Source organism: Rhinolophus sinicus, linkage group LG03 (genome assembly GCF_036562045.2).
Source record: "Rhinolophus sinicus isolate RSC01 linkage group LG03, ASM3656204v1, whole genome shotgun sequence".
Lineage (NCBI taxonomy): Eukaryota > Metazoa > Chordata > Mammalia > Chiroptera > Rhinolophidae > Rhinolophus > Rhinolophus sinicus.
In genome coordinates, this window is record NC_133753.1 from 110,045,469 (window position 1) to 110,063,842 (window position 18,374).

The window sequence follows — 18,374 nt, forward strand, 5'->3', positions numbered from 1 at the left end:
AAGTAAAAGAACAGAACAACGTACCAGAGAAATAACTAAACAAAATGGAGAAAAGCCAGACATGGAATTCCAAACACTGGTTATTAGGATGCTCAATGATCTCAGAAAGATCTTCAGCAAAGAGATAGGAAACATAAAAACGGAGATAGAACCAGTCAGAATTAAAGAATACAATGATAGAAATGAAGAATACATTACAGGGAATCAACAGATTAGATGAAGCAGAGGATCGAATCAGTGATTTAGAAAATAAGGTACCAGAAAACACCCAAACAGAAAAGCAAAAAGAAAAAAGAATCCAAAGAAGTGAGACTAGTTTAAGGAGCCTCGGGGGCAACATCAAGAGTACCAACAGTCATATTATAGGGGTACCAGAAGGAGAAGAAGATAGCAAGGAATTGAAAATCTATTTGATGAAATAATAATAGAAAACTTCCCTAACCTGGCGAAGGAAATAGATATACAAGCCCAGGAAATGCAGAGTTCCAAATAAGATGAACCCAAAAAGGCCCACACTAAGACACATCATAATTAAAATGCCAAAGCTTAAAGACAAAGAGAGAATCTTAAAAGCAACAAGAGAAAAGCAGTTAGTTACCTACAAGGAGCTCCAATAAGACTGTCAGGTGATTTCTCAACAGAAACTTTACAGGCCAGAAAGGATTCGCAGGAAATATTCAAACTGATAAAAAGCAAGGACTTACAATCAAGATTACTCTACCCCAGGAAGCTATCATTTAGTATCGAAGGACAGATAAAGAGCTTCCCAGACAAGAAAAAGCTAAAGGAGTTCATCACTATGAAACCAGTATTACAAGAAATGTAAGAGGGACTTCTTTAAGACAAAGAAAACAAAAAAGATAAAAAATGTGAATAATAAAATGGCAACATATCTATCAATAATCACTTTAAGTGAAAAAAGGATTAAATGCTGTAATCAAAAGACAGAGTGGCTGAATGCATAAAAAAACAAGACCCTTACATATGAATATGCGACCTACTACAGACCAACTTCAGATCTAATCAAGACTGAAAGTAAAGGGATGGTTGGAATACTACTAAGCCATAAAAAAAAAGAAATACTGCCATTTGTGACAACATGGATGGATCTTGAGATTATTATGCTAAGCAAAATAAGTCAGACAGAAAAAGTCAAGAACCATATGACTTCACTCATATGTGGGATATGATACTGAAAGCAACAAAGGAACAAGACAAACAAAAGGAACAAAAAAACAAAAGAAAACAAAAACTCATAGATACAGACAACAGTTTAGTGGTTACTAGGGGGTAAGGGGGAGGGGTGGTGGTAGAAGAGGGTAAAGGGGATCAAATATATGGTGATAGAAGGAGAACTGATTCTGGGTGGTGAACACATAATATAATATATAGATGATGTATTATAGAATTGTACACTTGAAACCAACATAGTTTTGTTGAACATTGTCACCCCAATTAAATAAATACATACATAAATAAATAAATAAATAAATAAATAAATAAATAAATAAATAATAAAGTAAAGACATGGGGAAAAGATAGTTCATGAAAATGGAAACAAACAAACAAAAATCTGGAGTAGCAATACTTATACCAGACAAAATAGACTTTAAAAAAGAGACAAACAAGGACCCAGTAATCCTACTTCTGGGTATTTATCCAAAGAAACACAAAACACTACTTCCAGGGGACCTGTGCATCCATATGTTCAATCCAGCATTGTTTATGTGGGCCAAGATGGGGAGGTAGACTGGGTATCCATCGATGGATGAATGGATAAGGCAGGGCAGCTGGTTGGCTCAGTTGTTAGAGTGCAGTGCTCATAACACCAAGGTTGCCGGTTCGATTCCCACTTGGGCCAGTGAGTGGCGCCCTCCACAACTAGACTGAAAACAACAACTTGACTTGGAGCTGAGCTGCACCCTCCAAAACTAGATTGAAAAAAACGACTTGACATGCAGCTGATGGGTCCTGGAGAAACACACTGTTCCCCAATAAAATTTTTTTTTTCATCAGAATGAAAAATTGACTTTAAAAAAAATAATAATAATAATAGGTGGTACATATATGTACAATAGAATATTGCTCACCCATGGACGGGAATGGGTTCTTGCCATCTGTGGCAGCATGGATGGACCTTGAGGATATTGTACTGAGTGGAGTATGTCAGACAGAGAAAGACAGATGCAATGTGATTTCACTTTTATATGGACTCTAAAGCATAAAATAAACAAATAAAACAGAAACAAACTCATAGATACAGAAAACGTTTTGATGGTTGCCAGATAGGAGGTGGGTGGGGATAGGTGAAAAGCGGGAAGGGATTAAGAAGTACAAATTGGTTGTTACATGGTAGTCATGGGGATGTAGAATATAGTATAAGGACAAAGAAATGGAAAGACATTCCATGCTCCTGGATTGGAAGAATCAACATAGTGAAAATGGCTATACTACCCAAAGCAATATACAGATTTAATGCAATCCCCATCAAAATCCCAATGGCATTTTTTAAACAAATAGAACAAAAAATCATCAGATTTGTTTGGAACCACAAAAGACCCCGAATAGCCAAAGCAATCTTAAGAAAAAAGAACAATATTGGAGGTATCACACTCCCTGACTTTAGCTTGTACTACAGGGCTACAATAATCAAAACAGCATGATATTGGCAGAAAAACAGACACATAGACCAATGGAATAGAATTGAGAACCCAGAAATAAAACCACATAAATATGGACAGATAACTTTTGACAAAGAAGCAAAAATCATACAATGGGGAAAAGACAGCCTCTTCAGTAAATGGTGCTGGGAGAATTGGATAGCTACGTGCAAAAGAATGAAACTGGACTGCTATCTGTCACCATATACCAAAGTTAATTCAAAATGGATCAAAGACTTAAGCATAAGACCTGACACAATAAACTGCATAGAAGAAAACATAGGTCCTAAACTTATGGACCTTGGGTTCAAAGAGCATTTTATGAATTTGACTCCAAAGGCAATGGAAGTAAAAGCTAAAATAAATGAATGGAACTATATGAAACTTAAAAGCTTCTGCACAGCAAAACAAACCATCGACAAAATAAAGAGGCAACCAATTGAATGGGAGAAGAGTTTTGCAAATAGTGCCTCTGATAAAGGGCTAATATCCAAAATATACAAGGAACTCATGCAACTCAACAACAAAAAAACAAACAACCTAATTGAAAAATGGGCAGAGGACCTGAAGAGACATTTCTCCAAAGAGGACATACAAATGGCAAATAGACATATGAAAAAATGCTCAACATCACTAATCATCAGAGAAATGTAAATAAAAGCTACAATGAGATATCACCTCACCCCGGTCAGAATGGCTATCATCAACAAGACAAATAGTAACAAGTGTTGGACAGGCTGTGGAGAAAAAGGAACCCTCATACACTGTTGGTGGGAATGCAGACTGGTGCAGCCGTTATGGAAGGCAGTGTGGAGGTTCCTCAAAAAATTACGAATAGAATTACCATATGACCCAGTAATCCCTCTCCTGGGTATCTACCCAAAAAATCTGAAAACATTTATACATAAAGACACGTGTGCTCCAATGTTCATTGCAGCTTTGTTTACGGTGGCCAAGGCATGGAAACAACCAAAATGTCCTTCGATAGATGAATGGATAAAGAAGTTGTGGTATATATACACAATGGACTACTATTTGGCGGTAAGAAAAGATGATATAGGAACATTTGTGACAACATGGATGGATCTTGAGATTATAATGCCAAGCGAAATAAGTCAGACAGAAAAAGCAGAGAACCATATGATTTCACTGATACGTGGTATGTAAACCAAAAACAACAAAAGAGCAAGACAAACAAATGAGAAACAGAAACTCATAGACACAGACAATAGTTTAGTGGTTACAAGAGGGTAAGGGGGGTGGGGGGTGGGAGATGAGGGTAAGGGGGGTCAAATATATGGTGATGGAAGGAGAACTGACTCTGGGTGGTGAACACACAATGGGATTTATAGATGACGTAATACAGAATTGTACACCTGAAATCTATGTAATTTTACTAACAATTGTCACCCCAATAAATTTTTAAAAAAGAAAAATCGGAGAATAGGAGAATATAGTGTAAGGAATATAGTCAATAATGTTGTAATAACTATGTGTGATGTCAGATGGGTACTAGGTTTATCAAGGTGACAGATGGGAGGGGTTGGGGGCAGAATAAAAAAGGTGAAGGCATTAAGAAGTACAAATTGATAGTTACAAAATGGACATGGGGATATAAAGTACAGCATAGGGAATATAGTCCATAATATGGCAATAGCTATGTATAGTGTCAGGTGGGTACTAGACCAGTCAGGGGGATAACTTCTTAAATTATATAAATATCTAAACACTATGCTGTATACCGGAAATCTATATAAAATAATATGGAATGTCTAAATGAATAAAGTGTAAAAAAAATAAAAAGGAGAGAAATGTTGGTGGAGTTGAGTTGGTAAAGGTGAGATTGCTGGGTGCCCTATGTATTCTTTCCATAGCTTGCTGGTGACCACACCATCTTCCTGGATTGTCAAGTTCAGGCCGATGCATTAGGATTTCATTGACAAGGAGCCCCTGAAGGAGAGGCAACACGTGGTCAAGAGGGTGATGGCTACACCAAGCTTATCAATTCATGCTGCTTCCTTTCCTGCCCCTCAGAGGGTCCTACAGTAGAAAAACAGACAGGTTCATGACAAAAGAATGGCTCCCTCTCTCTGGAAAGACCACAAGTCCAAGAACAATGGGTGTGAAGAGAACAGCAACCTGGATGGCCAAGTGGACCCCGATCACCTAAGCCACAGCTGGCATGGCAAATGTCACTGTGGGTAGTACACACAGTATACAGGACATGAGATTTTTTCTGGGGCCAAAGGGGTCATAGCAGAGGTGGCTTCCTGCTTTCAGACCTGTGGGGGCTTTTTTAATGGGCACTGAGGAGCTGGTCAGGAAAGGCCTGTAGCAGCGATCAGTGTCACCTGTGACTCCAGACCCCTGCCCCTCTGCCTCTGCCACATTCCTGATGGGAGAAATGTGAGGCCTGAGCACCTGGAATTTCCATGGGTTCATTATCATCACTCAGATGCACGTTCTGTGTCTGCTTGGACTGAGACCCTGTGGATTATGTCACAAAAAAACCTCAAAGTTCCTTAATACACAAAGAAAGAGGAGACACTTAAATTGTGTTTGTGCACTTCCTTCTCTCTTCATCCTTTCTCACTTTCAGCCCTTCTGCAGAAAGTGATACTCATCTGTCGTCAATTCTTCAGGTCCCTCTGGCCTGAAAGTCCCCAGGGCTCCCTGACACTGGACTGAGTAGGTGGACGTCTCATTGGTAAATGCAGTAAGTCCCAACTATCTTACCCCCTTCCTTTTATTCACTTGGAAGCTTGTCATGCAGCTGAAATTTCTACCATCATGGTTTGTCACCTTTGGGTTAAGGTTTTCTCCAGGAGGACATGTCAAATTCCATAGCTGCCACTGGAAAGTGTAATGAGCGAATACACCTATTCATCCACGCATTGAGTCAAGGACAAGTGTTATGTGTCATATCGTGCCAGGCTGTGGGCTATAAGCCATACAGTCCCCATCCTTGGGAGTGGCCTCCAGTGGAGGGAGAGAGACACGTAACTGTGCTGAGAAAGCGGCTTACCTCTGCAAGGATAATGGAGCCCTACAGAGAGGTAAGTAAGAAAGGACTGCAATGCTATTTATAACAGCCAAGATATGGAAGCAACCTTAGTGCCCATCAATAGATGATTCAGTAGATGATTAGGTAAAGAAGAGGTGGCACAGGTATGCAATAGAATATTACTCGGTCATAAAAAAAAAAAAGAAATCTTACCATTTGTAATAACATGGATGGACCTAGAAGGTTTTATGCTAAGTGAAATAAATCAGACAGAGAAAGACAAATACCATATGATCTCACAGGTGGAATCTAAAGAACAAACTAAACAACAGAAAAAGAGAAACAGATTCATAGATACAGAGAACAAACTGATGATTGCTAGATGGGAGAGAGTTTGGGGGACTGGGTGAAAAAGGAAAAGGGATAAAGAAGTACAAATTGGCAGTTACTAAATAGTCATGGAGATGTGAAGTACACCATAGGGAATATAGCCAATAATATGGTAATAACTCTGTATAGTGCCAGGTGGGTACTAGACTATTCAGGGGAATCACTTCATAGATTACACAAATATCTAACCACTATGCTGTACAACTGAAATTAATAAAAAATAATATTGAATATCAACTCTAATTGAAAAATTAAAGAAAAAAAAATCAAAATAAATTTTTTAAAAGGAAGGTTGCAAGCTTTAATACCAACAAAGGGCAGACATGGGAGGCTGGACGATGATCCCCAGAAAAAGTAACATATCTCTCCCTTAATGTACAGTTTATGAAGTTCTTTCACATCTCTCTTAATTCGCCCTTGTGGCAACCCTGTGAGATAAGCAGTGCTGGAATATTTTAATTTCCACTTTACAGATGTGAAAATATAATTCAGGATGGAGAAGAGTCTTGTCCAAGCAATTAATCATGAATCCAGGGCAGGGAGCCAGATCTTGTGATTCCAAAGTGTGCCGGTGTCATGCTTGCTTAGATTCCAGGAGGCCTCCTGAAATAACTTGGCAGACTGTCAGCCTCGCATGGAATAAACATGTCCTTCCACACCTCCCAGCACACTTCCACTGTAGTTGCAAGAATAGTACACAGCTGGTTCTTACTGCAAAACGAAATGCACATCCTACTACCCATTACAAAACTGCGTATTCACTGAACTCATGGCATCAGCAGACAGGAGATGTTCCAAATAGTTCTGACATGTCACCGTCAAAATCATTTAGGCTTCCAGGGAGACAGAAAGTAAAAGGTGATGAAACCAATGCGTGAAAGAGGAATCAGAGAATGGTAGGCAAATAACAGAAGACTAAGTGGACAGGAATTAATAAAACAGGAAGTGTATTGTGAAAAAAGATAAACAACTCAGGATATGTTGCAAAATGGGGGCAAATCTTTCACAGTCTAACCTGATTGTTCATGTCACCTCCTGAGGTGTGTTGTCTGACACTAGACTGGCCTCATCCAGGGTCGCCTACAAAAAACAATGTGATTTTTAAAAAAAATAATAATAAGAGGCCAGGACCTGAACAGACACTTTTCCAAGGAAGACATACGGATGGCCAAGAGACATAAGAAAAGATGTTCAGGGAAGGCCCAGGGGCTCAAGCATTTGGAGCGCCTGGGAGCCCGTGTTCCTAACACCAAAGGCCCACTGGTTCGATTCCCACATGGGCCAGTGAGCTGCGCCCTCTACAGCTAAGACTGGGAACAATGGCTCTCCCTGGAGCTGGGCTGCTGTGAACAGCTGGAGGTTGGCTGGCAACCAGTGTGTGGCCGGCAATCAGTGTGAGTGGTTGGCAGCCATTGTGAGTGGCCGGCAGCCGGCAAGAGCCACCGTGAGCTGCTGTGAGTGGCCAACCGACGACTGGCGACCAACTTCCTCAGCTGGTGGAGCGCAAGGCTCATAATACCAGCATGGACCAGGGAGCTGTGCCCTACAACTAGACTGAGAACAATGGTTCAAAAACCAGGACGGTGGGTGGGGGTGTAGGGGGGTGGGAGGGGTGAGTGGTGGTGGTGGGGACAAAAAAAAAAAAGATGTTCAACATCACTAGCTATTAGGCAAAGCAAATCAAAATCACAATGAGGTACCACTTAGACCCATTAGAATGACTGTTATAAAAAAGATCAAAAAGTGTTGGAAAGGATGTGGAGAAAAGGGAACCTTCATATATTGTTGGTGGGAATATAAATTAGTGCAGCCTCTATAGAAAACAGTATGCAGGTTTCTCAAAAATTAAGAATAGAACTACCAAACAATCCAACAATTCCACTTCTGGGTATTACTTGAAAAGTATGAAAACATTTATTCATAAAGATATAAGTATTTCTATGTTCATTGTAGAATTATTTACAATAGCGAAGACATAAAAACAACCAAAGTATCCTTTGATGGGTGATTAGATAAAAAGAAGAGGCACATATATACAATGAAATATTACTCAGCCATAAAAAGGATGAAATGGTGCCATTTGTGCCAGCATGAATGGATCTGAAGGGTATTATGCTAAGTGAAATAAATCAGATGGAAAAGGACAAAAACTAAATGATTTCACTCATGTGTGAAATACAAAACAAAGAGTAACAAACAGGTCCGCACCTGTGGCTGTGGGGACGCAGCCCACACCTTCAGCTGTGGAGGTGCCAACCACATCTGCAGTGGTGGAAACGTGGCCGACATCCACAGCTGCAGAGACACAGGGGATCCCAGAATGGAACAGAGAACACAAAAGCCAGGAGGTGGGCTCTTTCCCTGCGTCCCACAGCTGATCTCTCCCGCCGAGTGGGCAGAATATCTAGCATTTGAGGCAATAACCTCAGCTGATACCTCCAGTTAAGCCCTAGGCTGGACAACAGACATAAACTCCATACCTGGGCCCCTCCCCCCGCTCTTCCAATCTTACCCCCGCCCTTCCAGAGATTTCAACTGGCCCCTGAACTGAGGAGTGGTGTCAGATTGCAGAGGAGACTTGGTGCTCAGGCTGGGAAGACTGGCGGGTGGCTCTGGCCCAGGGAGGAGGCTGGGAGGAGTGTCGTTTTTGCTGGGCTGGGAGAGACAGGACTCCACCACCCCCAGCCACCACATTTTCTGGTCTGCGGGAAGAGTGTGACATGGCTGGGCTGGGAGAGAGAAGACCCCTCCATCCCCAGCACCCACCCTTTCTGGCCTGCCTAGGGCGAGGCAATTACATCAGCGGAGGCACTCCCAGGGATCAGCAGTAAGTGGCAGATGCAGCTCCCGGCTTTCAGCAGCTCAGAAATCTCCCACCCACCAAACACACACACGGAAGAAGTGCCCTAAGACTCAGGAGAACTGGACACAGGGCTGGTGGTGCTACTCTCAGTGTGCGTATGTGCAGGCAAAGGCAGAAACTGCACTGGCTTTGTAAAAACTACCATCCAGACCCCTCAGCCCCACGCATTTAAATCTGCAGTCCCAATGTCACTCTGGGCACCAGGTAACCTGCTCTGCCTGCACAATACGCAGGGAACTCTGGTACAGCAGAGGACGACCTGGAGATTACTTGGTAGGCTAAAGCCAAGACTGGCACTGCTTTTTGTTTTGTTTTGTTTTGTCTTTATATCTTTGATATCTTTGCCTGTGTTGAGTGGGGGTTGTTGGTTGTTTTTACATGTGAATGTATTTGATTTTTTCTTTGTTGTTGTTGTTGTTGTTGTTGTGCTTGGTGATTTGCTTTGTTCAGAAATTGCCCTACCAGGGCCCAGCTTAAGAGGCACAAGATTCAACATACCCAGAGGCCAACTCCAGACCAAACCTGAGTACTACCGGGTTTGACCTACAAGTGACACACCCAGAGGGAATTCTTTACAGGCACAAGAGCCCATAGAGGCCAAACCACATTTAAGCAGTCAACCCTCACGCACCAGAACACCCTGCAGTGGGCAGAGCCAAGTCTCACAACTAGTCAGCCTAGGAGTCAACCCCACCTACTCACAAGTGAAAAGCAATTAAAGATCTTCTTTAACAGGACAATATACACAACACAAGAGTCACCTTTGGAGCACACGCAGAGGAGAAGAATGAAGTAGTGCAAGTCAAATATAAAGGACACATACTACATAAGATAACACAGCAAGAACTAAGAACTCTAGGGGATCTACCTAATACATCAAAGCACACACAGAGAGTCAGCCAGAATGGGGAAACAAAGAAACATGTCCCAAATAAAAGAACAGAAGAAACCTCCAGAATGGAACCAAATGAAACAGAGGTAACCAACCTATCAGAGACAGAGTTCAGAACACTGATGATAAGAATGTTTAAGAAGCTTAGAGATGACAAAACGAACAACCAGTTAGAACTAAAGAACACAATTACTGAAATAAAGAACTCACTTGAAGGAATTAACAGCAGGTTAGATGAAGCAGAGGATCAAATCAGCGACTTAGAAGACAAGTTAGCAGAGATCACCCAAAAAGAACAACAGAAAGAAAAAAGAATAAAAAACAATGAAGATGGTTTAAGAGACCTCTGGGATAACATCAAGCACAACAACATGCACATCATAGGAATACCAGAAGGTGAAGAGAGGAAGCAAGGGATTGAGAACATATTTGAAGTAATAATGTCCGAAAACTTCCCTAACCTGATGAAGGAAACCAGCATACAAGCCCAGGAAGTGCAGAGAGTTCCAACCAGGATAAACCCAAACAGGTCCACACCAAGATACATTATAGTTAAAATGGCAAAGGTTAAAGACAAAGAGAGAATCCTAAAAGCAGCAACAGAAAGACAGAGGGTTACATACAAGGGAACTCCCATAAGACTATCAAATGACTTTTCTGCAGAAACATTGAAGGCCAGGAGGGAGTGGCAGGAGATACTCAAAGTGATGGAAAACAAAAGCCTACAACTTAGGTTGCTTTATACAGCAAGGCTATCATTCAAAGTTGATGGAGAGATAAAGAGCTTCCCAGAAAAGAATAAGCTAAAGGAATTTATTACCACCAAGCCAGCATTGCAAGAAATACTAAAAGGACTTCTGTAAATAGAAGAAAGATGAAAACAATCTAACTACAAATTTTAAAATGGCAATAACTATGTACCTATCAATAATCACTTTAAATGTAAATGGATTAAATGCCCAATCAAGAGACATAGGGTGGCTTATCAGAAAGCAAGATCCTTTTATATGCTGTATACAAGAGACTCACCTCAGATCAAAAGACACACACAGGCTGAAAGTGAAGGGTTGGAGTAAGATATTTCATGCAAATGGAAATGAGAAAAAAGCTGGAGTTGCAATACTATTTCTGACAAAATAAACTTTAAAATGAAGAACATATTAAAAGACAAAGATGGGCACTATATAATAATAAAGGGATCGATCCGACAAGAGGATATAACCCTAGTAAACATCTATGCACCCAATATGGGAGCACCTAAATATATAAAACGGATATTGACTAACATAAACACAGAGATCAACAGTAACACTATCATAGTAGGGGACTTCAACACACCTCTGACAACAAGGGACAGGTCTTCCAGACAGAAAATCAATATGGAAACAACAGCCTTAAATGATACATTGGACAACTTGGATTTAATCGATATTTTCAGAGCATTTCACCCCAATGCTGCAGAATACACGTTCTTCTCAAGAGCACATGGAACATTTTCCAAGATAGACCATATGTTAGGCCACAAAACAAGTCTTGATAAACTTAAGAAAATTGAAATCATACCAATTGTCTTCTCTGACCACAGTGCTATGAAATTAGAAATGAATTACACGAAAAGAACTGGAAGAAACACAAACTCATGGAGGCTGAATAACATGTTACTAAATAATGAATGGGTCATGCAGGACATCAAGGAAGAAATCAAAAGATATCTCGAGACAAACGAAAATGAAAACACGATGACCCAAAATCTACGGGATGCCACGAAAGCAGTCCTAAGAGGGAAATTCATAGCATTGCAGGCCTACCTAAAGAAACATCACTAATCATAGCTGGCCTACCTAAAGAAACAACACTAATCATAGCATTGCTGGCCTACCTAAAGAAACATCACTAATCAACAGTTTATCTTCACACTTAAGGGATCTGGAAAAAGAACAGCAAAATAAGGGCCGGCCCGGTGGCTCAGGCGGTTAGAGCTCCGTGCTCCTAACTCCGAAGGCTGCCGGGTTCGATTCCCACATGGGCCAGTAGGCTCTCAACCACAAGGTTGCCAGTTCAATTCCTCAAGTCCCACAAGGGATGGTGGGCAGCGCCCCCTGCAACTAAAATTGAACATGGCACCTTGAGTTGAGCTGCTGCTGAGCTCCCGGATGGCTCAGTTGGTTGGAGCGTGTCCTCTCAACCACAAGGTTGCCGGTTCGACTCCCACAAGGGATGGTGGACTGTGCCCCCTGCAACTAGCAATGGCAACTGGACCTGGAGCTGAGCTGCGCCCTCCACAACTAAGACTGAAAGAACAACTTGAAGCTGAACAGAACCCTCCACAACTAAGTTTGAAAGGACAACAACTTGACTTGGAGAAAAAGTCCTGAAAGTTCCCCAATAAAGTCCTGTTAAAAAAAAAAAAGAAGAAGAACAGCAAAATAAGCCCAAAGGGAATACAAGGAAGGAGATAATAAAGATCAGAGCGGAAATAAATGAAATAGAAACCAGAAAAACAATACAAAAGATCAATGAATCCAAAAGTTGGTTCTTAGAGAAGATAAACAAAATTGACAAACCTTTAGCAAGACTCATTTTAATGAGGTCTTTTTTAAAAAAGAGAGAGAGGACCCAAATTAATAAAATCAGAAATGAAAGAGGAGAAGTGACAACAGACACTGCAGAAATACAAAAAATTTTAAGAAATTACTATGAGCAACTATATGCCAACAAATTTGACAATCTGGAAGAAATGGACAATTTTCTAGAGGCGTACAACCTTCCAAGGCTAACTCAAGAAGAAACAGAAAACCTGAATAGACTGATTACCACCAGGGAAATTGAATCAGTAATCAACAATCTCCCAACAAACAAAAGCCCTGGACCAGATGGCTTTACAGGTGAATTTTACAAAATGTTCAAAAAAGAATTATCACCTATTCTCCTCAAGCTCTTCCAAAACATCTAGAAGGAGGGAAGCCTCCCAGACACTTTTTACGAAGCCACTATCACCCTGATCCCAAAATCAGACAAAGACACCACAAAAAAAGAAAACTACAGGCCGATATCTCTAATGAACATAGATGCAAAAATCCTCAACAAAATATTAGCAAACAGAATTCAGCAATACATTAAAAAGATCATACACCATGATCAAGTGGGATTCATCCCTGGTATGCAAGGGTGGTTCAACATCCGTAAATCAATTAATGTGATACACCACATTAATAAAATGAAAAATAAAAATCACACGATCATATCAATAGATGCAGAAAAAACATTTGATAAAATCCAGCAGCCATTTATGATAAAAAACCCTTAAGAAAGTGGGAATAGAGGTATCATAGCTCAACATAATAAAAGCTATATATGATAAACCCACAGCTAACATCATATTCAATGGGGAAAAGCTAAAACCATTCCCCTTAAGATCAGGAACAAGGCAAGGTTGCCCACTTTCTCCACTTCTATTCAACATAGTGCTGGAAGTTCTAGCCACAGCAATCAGACAAGAAAAAGAAACAAAAGGCATCCAAATCGGTAAGGAGGAAGTAAAATTGTCATTATATGCAGATGATATGATTATATAGAGAACCCTAAAGACTCCACCAAGAAACTATTAGAGCTGTTAGATGAATTTAGTAAAGTAGCAGGATACAAAATTAATATTCAGAAATCAGTTGCATTTGTATATACCAATAATAAAACATCAGAAGGAGAAATTAAAAAAGCAATCCCATTTACAATTGCTCCAAATACTATAAAATACCTGGGAATAAATTTAATCAAAGAAGTAAAAGATCTATACTCAGAAAATTATAAGACGCTGAAGAAAGAAATGAAAGAAGATACAAATAGATGGAAACACATACCATGTTCATGGATAGGAAGAATTAATATAGTTAAAATGTCCATACTGCCTAAGGCAATATACATATTCAACTCAATTCCTATCAAACTACCAATGACGTTTTTCACAGAAATAGAACATATAATCCTAAAATTTATATGGGACCATAAAAGACCCCAGATAGCCTCAGCAATCTTGAGAAATAAGAACAAAGTGGGAGATATAACAATACCTGACATCAAATTATACTACAAGGCTTCCGTAATCAAAACAGCATGGTACTGGCATAAAAACAGACACGTAGATCAATGGAACAGAATAGAGAGCCCAGAAATAAATCCATGCCTATATGGTCATTTAATCTACTACAATGGAAGGAAGAATGTATAGTGGGGTAAAGACAGTCTATTCAATAAATGGTGCTGGGAAACCTAGACAGACACATGCAAAAAAATGAAGCTGGACCACCTCCTTACACCATGTACAAAAATAAATTCAAAATGGCTTAAAGACTTAAATGTAAGATCTGAAACCATAAAATTCCTAGAAGAAAATATAGGAAGAAACTTCACAGACATTACCCAGAGTAAGATTTTTACTGATATATCCCCTCGCACGAGGGAAGTAAGAGAAAAAATAAACATGTGGGATTACATCAAACTAAAAAGCTATTTCACAGCAAAGGAAACCATCAATAAAACAAAAAGGGATCCTACTGAATGGGAAAAGATATTTGCCAATGATATATCTGATAAAGGGTTAATATCACAAATTTATAAAAACTCACTCAACTCAACTGCAAAAAAACAAACAACCCAATTTAAAAATGGGCAGAGGACATGAAGAGACATTTTTCTAAAAAGGACATACAGATGGCAAACAGACATATGAAGAAATGCTCAACCTCCCTAACCATCAGAGAAATGCAAATAAAAACCACAATGAGATACCACCTCACCTCAGTCAAAATGGCTATCATCAATAAATCAACAAACAACAAGTGCTGGCGCGGATGTGGAGAAAAGGGAACCCTTGTGCACTGTTGGTGGGAATGCAGATTGGTGCAGCTACTATGGAAAACAGTATGGAGGTATCTCAAAAATCTGAAAACGGAACTATATTATGATACAGCAATTCCATTCCTAGGTATCTATCCAGAGAAATCCAAAACTCCAATTTAAAAATCTTTATGCACTCCTATGTTTATTGCAGCACTATACACAATAGCCAAGACATGGAAACAACCGAAATGCCCATCGGTAGATGACTAGATTAAGAAACTGGTACATTTATACAATGGAGTATTAGGCAGCCATAAAGAAGAAAGAAATCTTACCATTTGCAACAACATGGATGGACCTAGAGAACATTATGTTAAGTGAAATAAGTCAGACAGAGAAAGACAAATACCATATGATCTCACTTATACGTGGAATCTACAGAAAAGAATAAGTGAATGAACTAATCAGAAACAGTTTTGGAGACAGAGGAAAAACTGAGGGTTGCTATTTGGGCGGGGGGTGGGGATAAGGGGGAAGGTGAGGGGTTCAGAAAATAGTTGGTAACCACAAGATGGCCACGGGGTTTTGAAAATTAATTTGGGGAATGTAATCAATAATGTAAAGATTTTGTAGGGTATCCGATGGACACGTGTCCCATTTGGGAGACCACCTCAGGGATGATGTAGATGCCTGATCTCTGCACTGTACACCTGAAGCTGAACAATAATGAATGCCAACTATAATTATATATATGTGTGTGTGTGTGTGTGTGTGTGTGTGTGTGTGTGTGTGTGTGTGTGTGTGTATGGTTACAGGAAGCGGAGTACATCATTAGGAATAGGGACAGTGGAAATGTAATGGCTCTGTGCGATGTCAGAGGGATAGTGGATGGGGGGAGGGGGGTTCACACAGTGTGAGGGATATAAATGATAAACGTCTAAGTATTGCTTTGTCTTGTGTACCTGAAACTAATAAAATAAAATAAAAATGGGGAAAAAAAGCAACAAACAAACCAACAAAAATAAATAAACAAAATCATAGATACAGACAACAGAATGGTGGTAACCACAGGGGAAAGACAGTGGGAGGCAGGAAAAGTGAGCAAAAGAGGTCAATATGTGCTAACAGAAGGAAACTAGACTTCGGTTGCAGAGAATGCAACAGGGTACACAGATGTCCAGTTATAATCTTATATACATGAAAATTACATAATGTTATTAACCAATAAATTTAATTTTAAAAAACAAATAAAATAAATAGCTCTTTTTACCACTTGCTGGGTGAGGAGCTGCTGAGCTCATAAATGTTTAGACACTTAATTTCCTGGATTCTAATTAGGGCTGGAACTGTCTGTCCAACTGTGTGAGCACAGGGCCTGGAGCAGGCCCACCACACCCCACCTTTTTGCACTCTTATGGGATCTTAACACCCCATGGGTTGAAATCCCTCTCACCCTCCTCAGGTGCAGCAGAATTTGTTTTAAACAGTTCCCAAAGTTGAGCACTTTACTTTGTAGGAAGAGAAAAGGCAAAACCCAAAGGAACCACAAGAAGGATTGGGGAGAGCTTGTTTCCTCCTTACTAACACAGGCTATTTATAACATTTGGTGGAAACTTCCAGGCAGGGCCAAGACTAGGACAAATAGAGTAAAACAATCCACTTGAGAGCAAAATTGCCAAAAATCTCAGTAATAATTATTAATTACATTGAAATGCAATATATTTAACAATCAATATTAATGCAAAATATCTATCAGGAACAAAATATCAAAATTTTAAACAAAGGGAGGATTAGTAGGTTAATTTTATTTACATAGCAAGGTTCATCTAGGTAATTACACTCATGCTGCTGTGTTCAGGGGCACAGTGTTCTCATTCTGCACCTTACATTGAAATGCATTAAAAAATAAAATGGGTTGATGAATAGATAGAGGAGTGAACAGATAAATGATAAACCGAGTAAAGAAGCGCCAATTGTAGAATCAGAGTGGTGGGTGTTTACTACACAATTTTTTCCCCATCTTTCTGTTGAAATTTTCTATATTTGAAAATTATCATTCTAAAAATTCGGGAAGACATTATTAGCAGTACTTTCTAAGAGTTTAAATATCTTTCAAACTTCCCCCCTTCTCCTTCCCCAGCCCCTGCCTTAGTCAGACATCGTCATCTCTGGCCTAGACCATAACCACAGCCTCATGGCTGATCTCTTGTCGGAGGGTGACCTTTGCACATCAGTCAGGGCGCTCCCAGAATTGATCCCTCACATTGGGCACTGCCTGTGCCACGCCCAGGTGAGAGGTGACTCAAGGCACCTGCTGTGTTCCCAGTGCCCATCCTCAGACCTCACGCTGTGTCACCCTGGAGTCGTTACAGGTCCCTGCACACACCCTGGTGCTCACATCTCCACACGTTTGCTCATATTACTCCGCTTGCCTCTTCTCTCTCAATCACCTCCTCATCTTTAAGATTCCTCTCAGAAACTTAAACATGGTGATTTACTTCTGAGCCTCCAGAAGCCCCATAAAATGCACTGAAGTGCTTTCTTAAAAGACATAAATCCACAGTGACAAAGACAACCAGAGCAAACAACTGCCTCCAAATGTTTGAAACCTAGAAGTAGAAGTAGCCCTCACTGTGCAGAACAGAGAAAGCTGGAGCTGAGCCCACAGCACTGGGGAGACCAGACAAAACAGAACCAGGCCACCAGGCCCACAAAGACTCAGGAACTGAATGCACAGGCATGTCTACCATCAGGAGGTGTGACTGAGAACAGGATGATTGCTTAAAGTCTGCATAATAAATAGATTTCCAGATTTCCTCCCATACTGGCTTGAATAGTGGTCCCCCAAAATGCATGTCCTCCAGCAACCTCAGAATGTGACTCTATTGGGAAACAGAATATTTGCAGATGTAGTTAGTTAAGGTAAGATGTGGTCATACTGGAGTGTGTGGGCCCCAATTCAGCAAGTGGTGTCCTTATAAGAAGAAACCCAGAAACCCCCGTAAGGAAGGCAGCAGTGTAAAGATGGAGGCAGAGCTTGAAGTGATGCTACCAGAAGCCAAGGGACACAAAGATTGCCGGTAACCACCAGAAGCTAGGAAGAGGCATGGAACAGATTCTCCTTCAGAGGCTCCAATAGAAATCAACCCTGCCAGCACCCTGACCTCTCCCTTCTGGCCTCCAGGACAGTGAGACAATCAACTTCTTTTGTACTAAGCCACCAGTTTCCCAGTTTGTGGTGCTTTGTTACGGCCACCTTTCCTACCCTGCAGAAGACTGTGGACACGACTCTGCCCATGTTGAACTGGACACACTCTGGACTTAGGGACCCCTGGCAGAGAGGAGAAGGGGGCGCTGGACTAGAATTAGGGGAATCATGAGATTTCCCTCACCTTCCGCCTCCTGGGCAGAAGACCAGAGAATTCCTCCTGGGGAAGCTGAGCAGTCCCAATGAGCTACTGATATAGAGATTTAGGGGTCCTCCAGTCAGATGGCTCTACTCCAAAGCCCACCAGTGACAAATTATGCACGCTCTCAAATACAGGCAGACCAGCCAGCATTTAAGGGAAAGACTAAAACAAACAGGGATAGACGCTTAAAGGAGAACAAACAGTGTGGGGTCGGAATGGAGCTTGGAAAGCAGCCATAGTGACCTGAGAGATGTGCTCACATTAAAGGAGAACAGAGTAAAAAGGAACTCTTGGAAATAAAAAATACAACAGAAGAGGT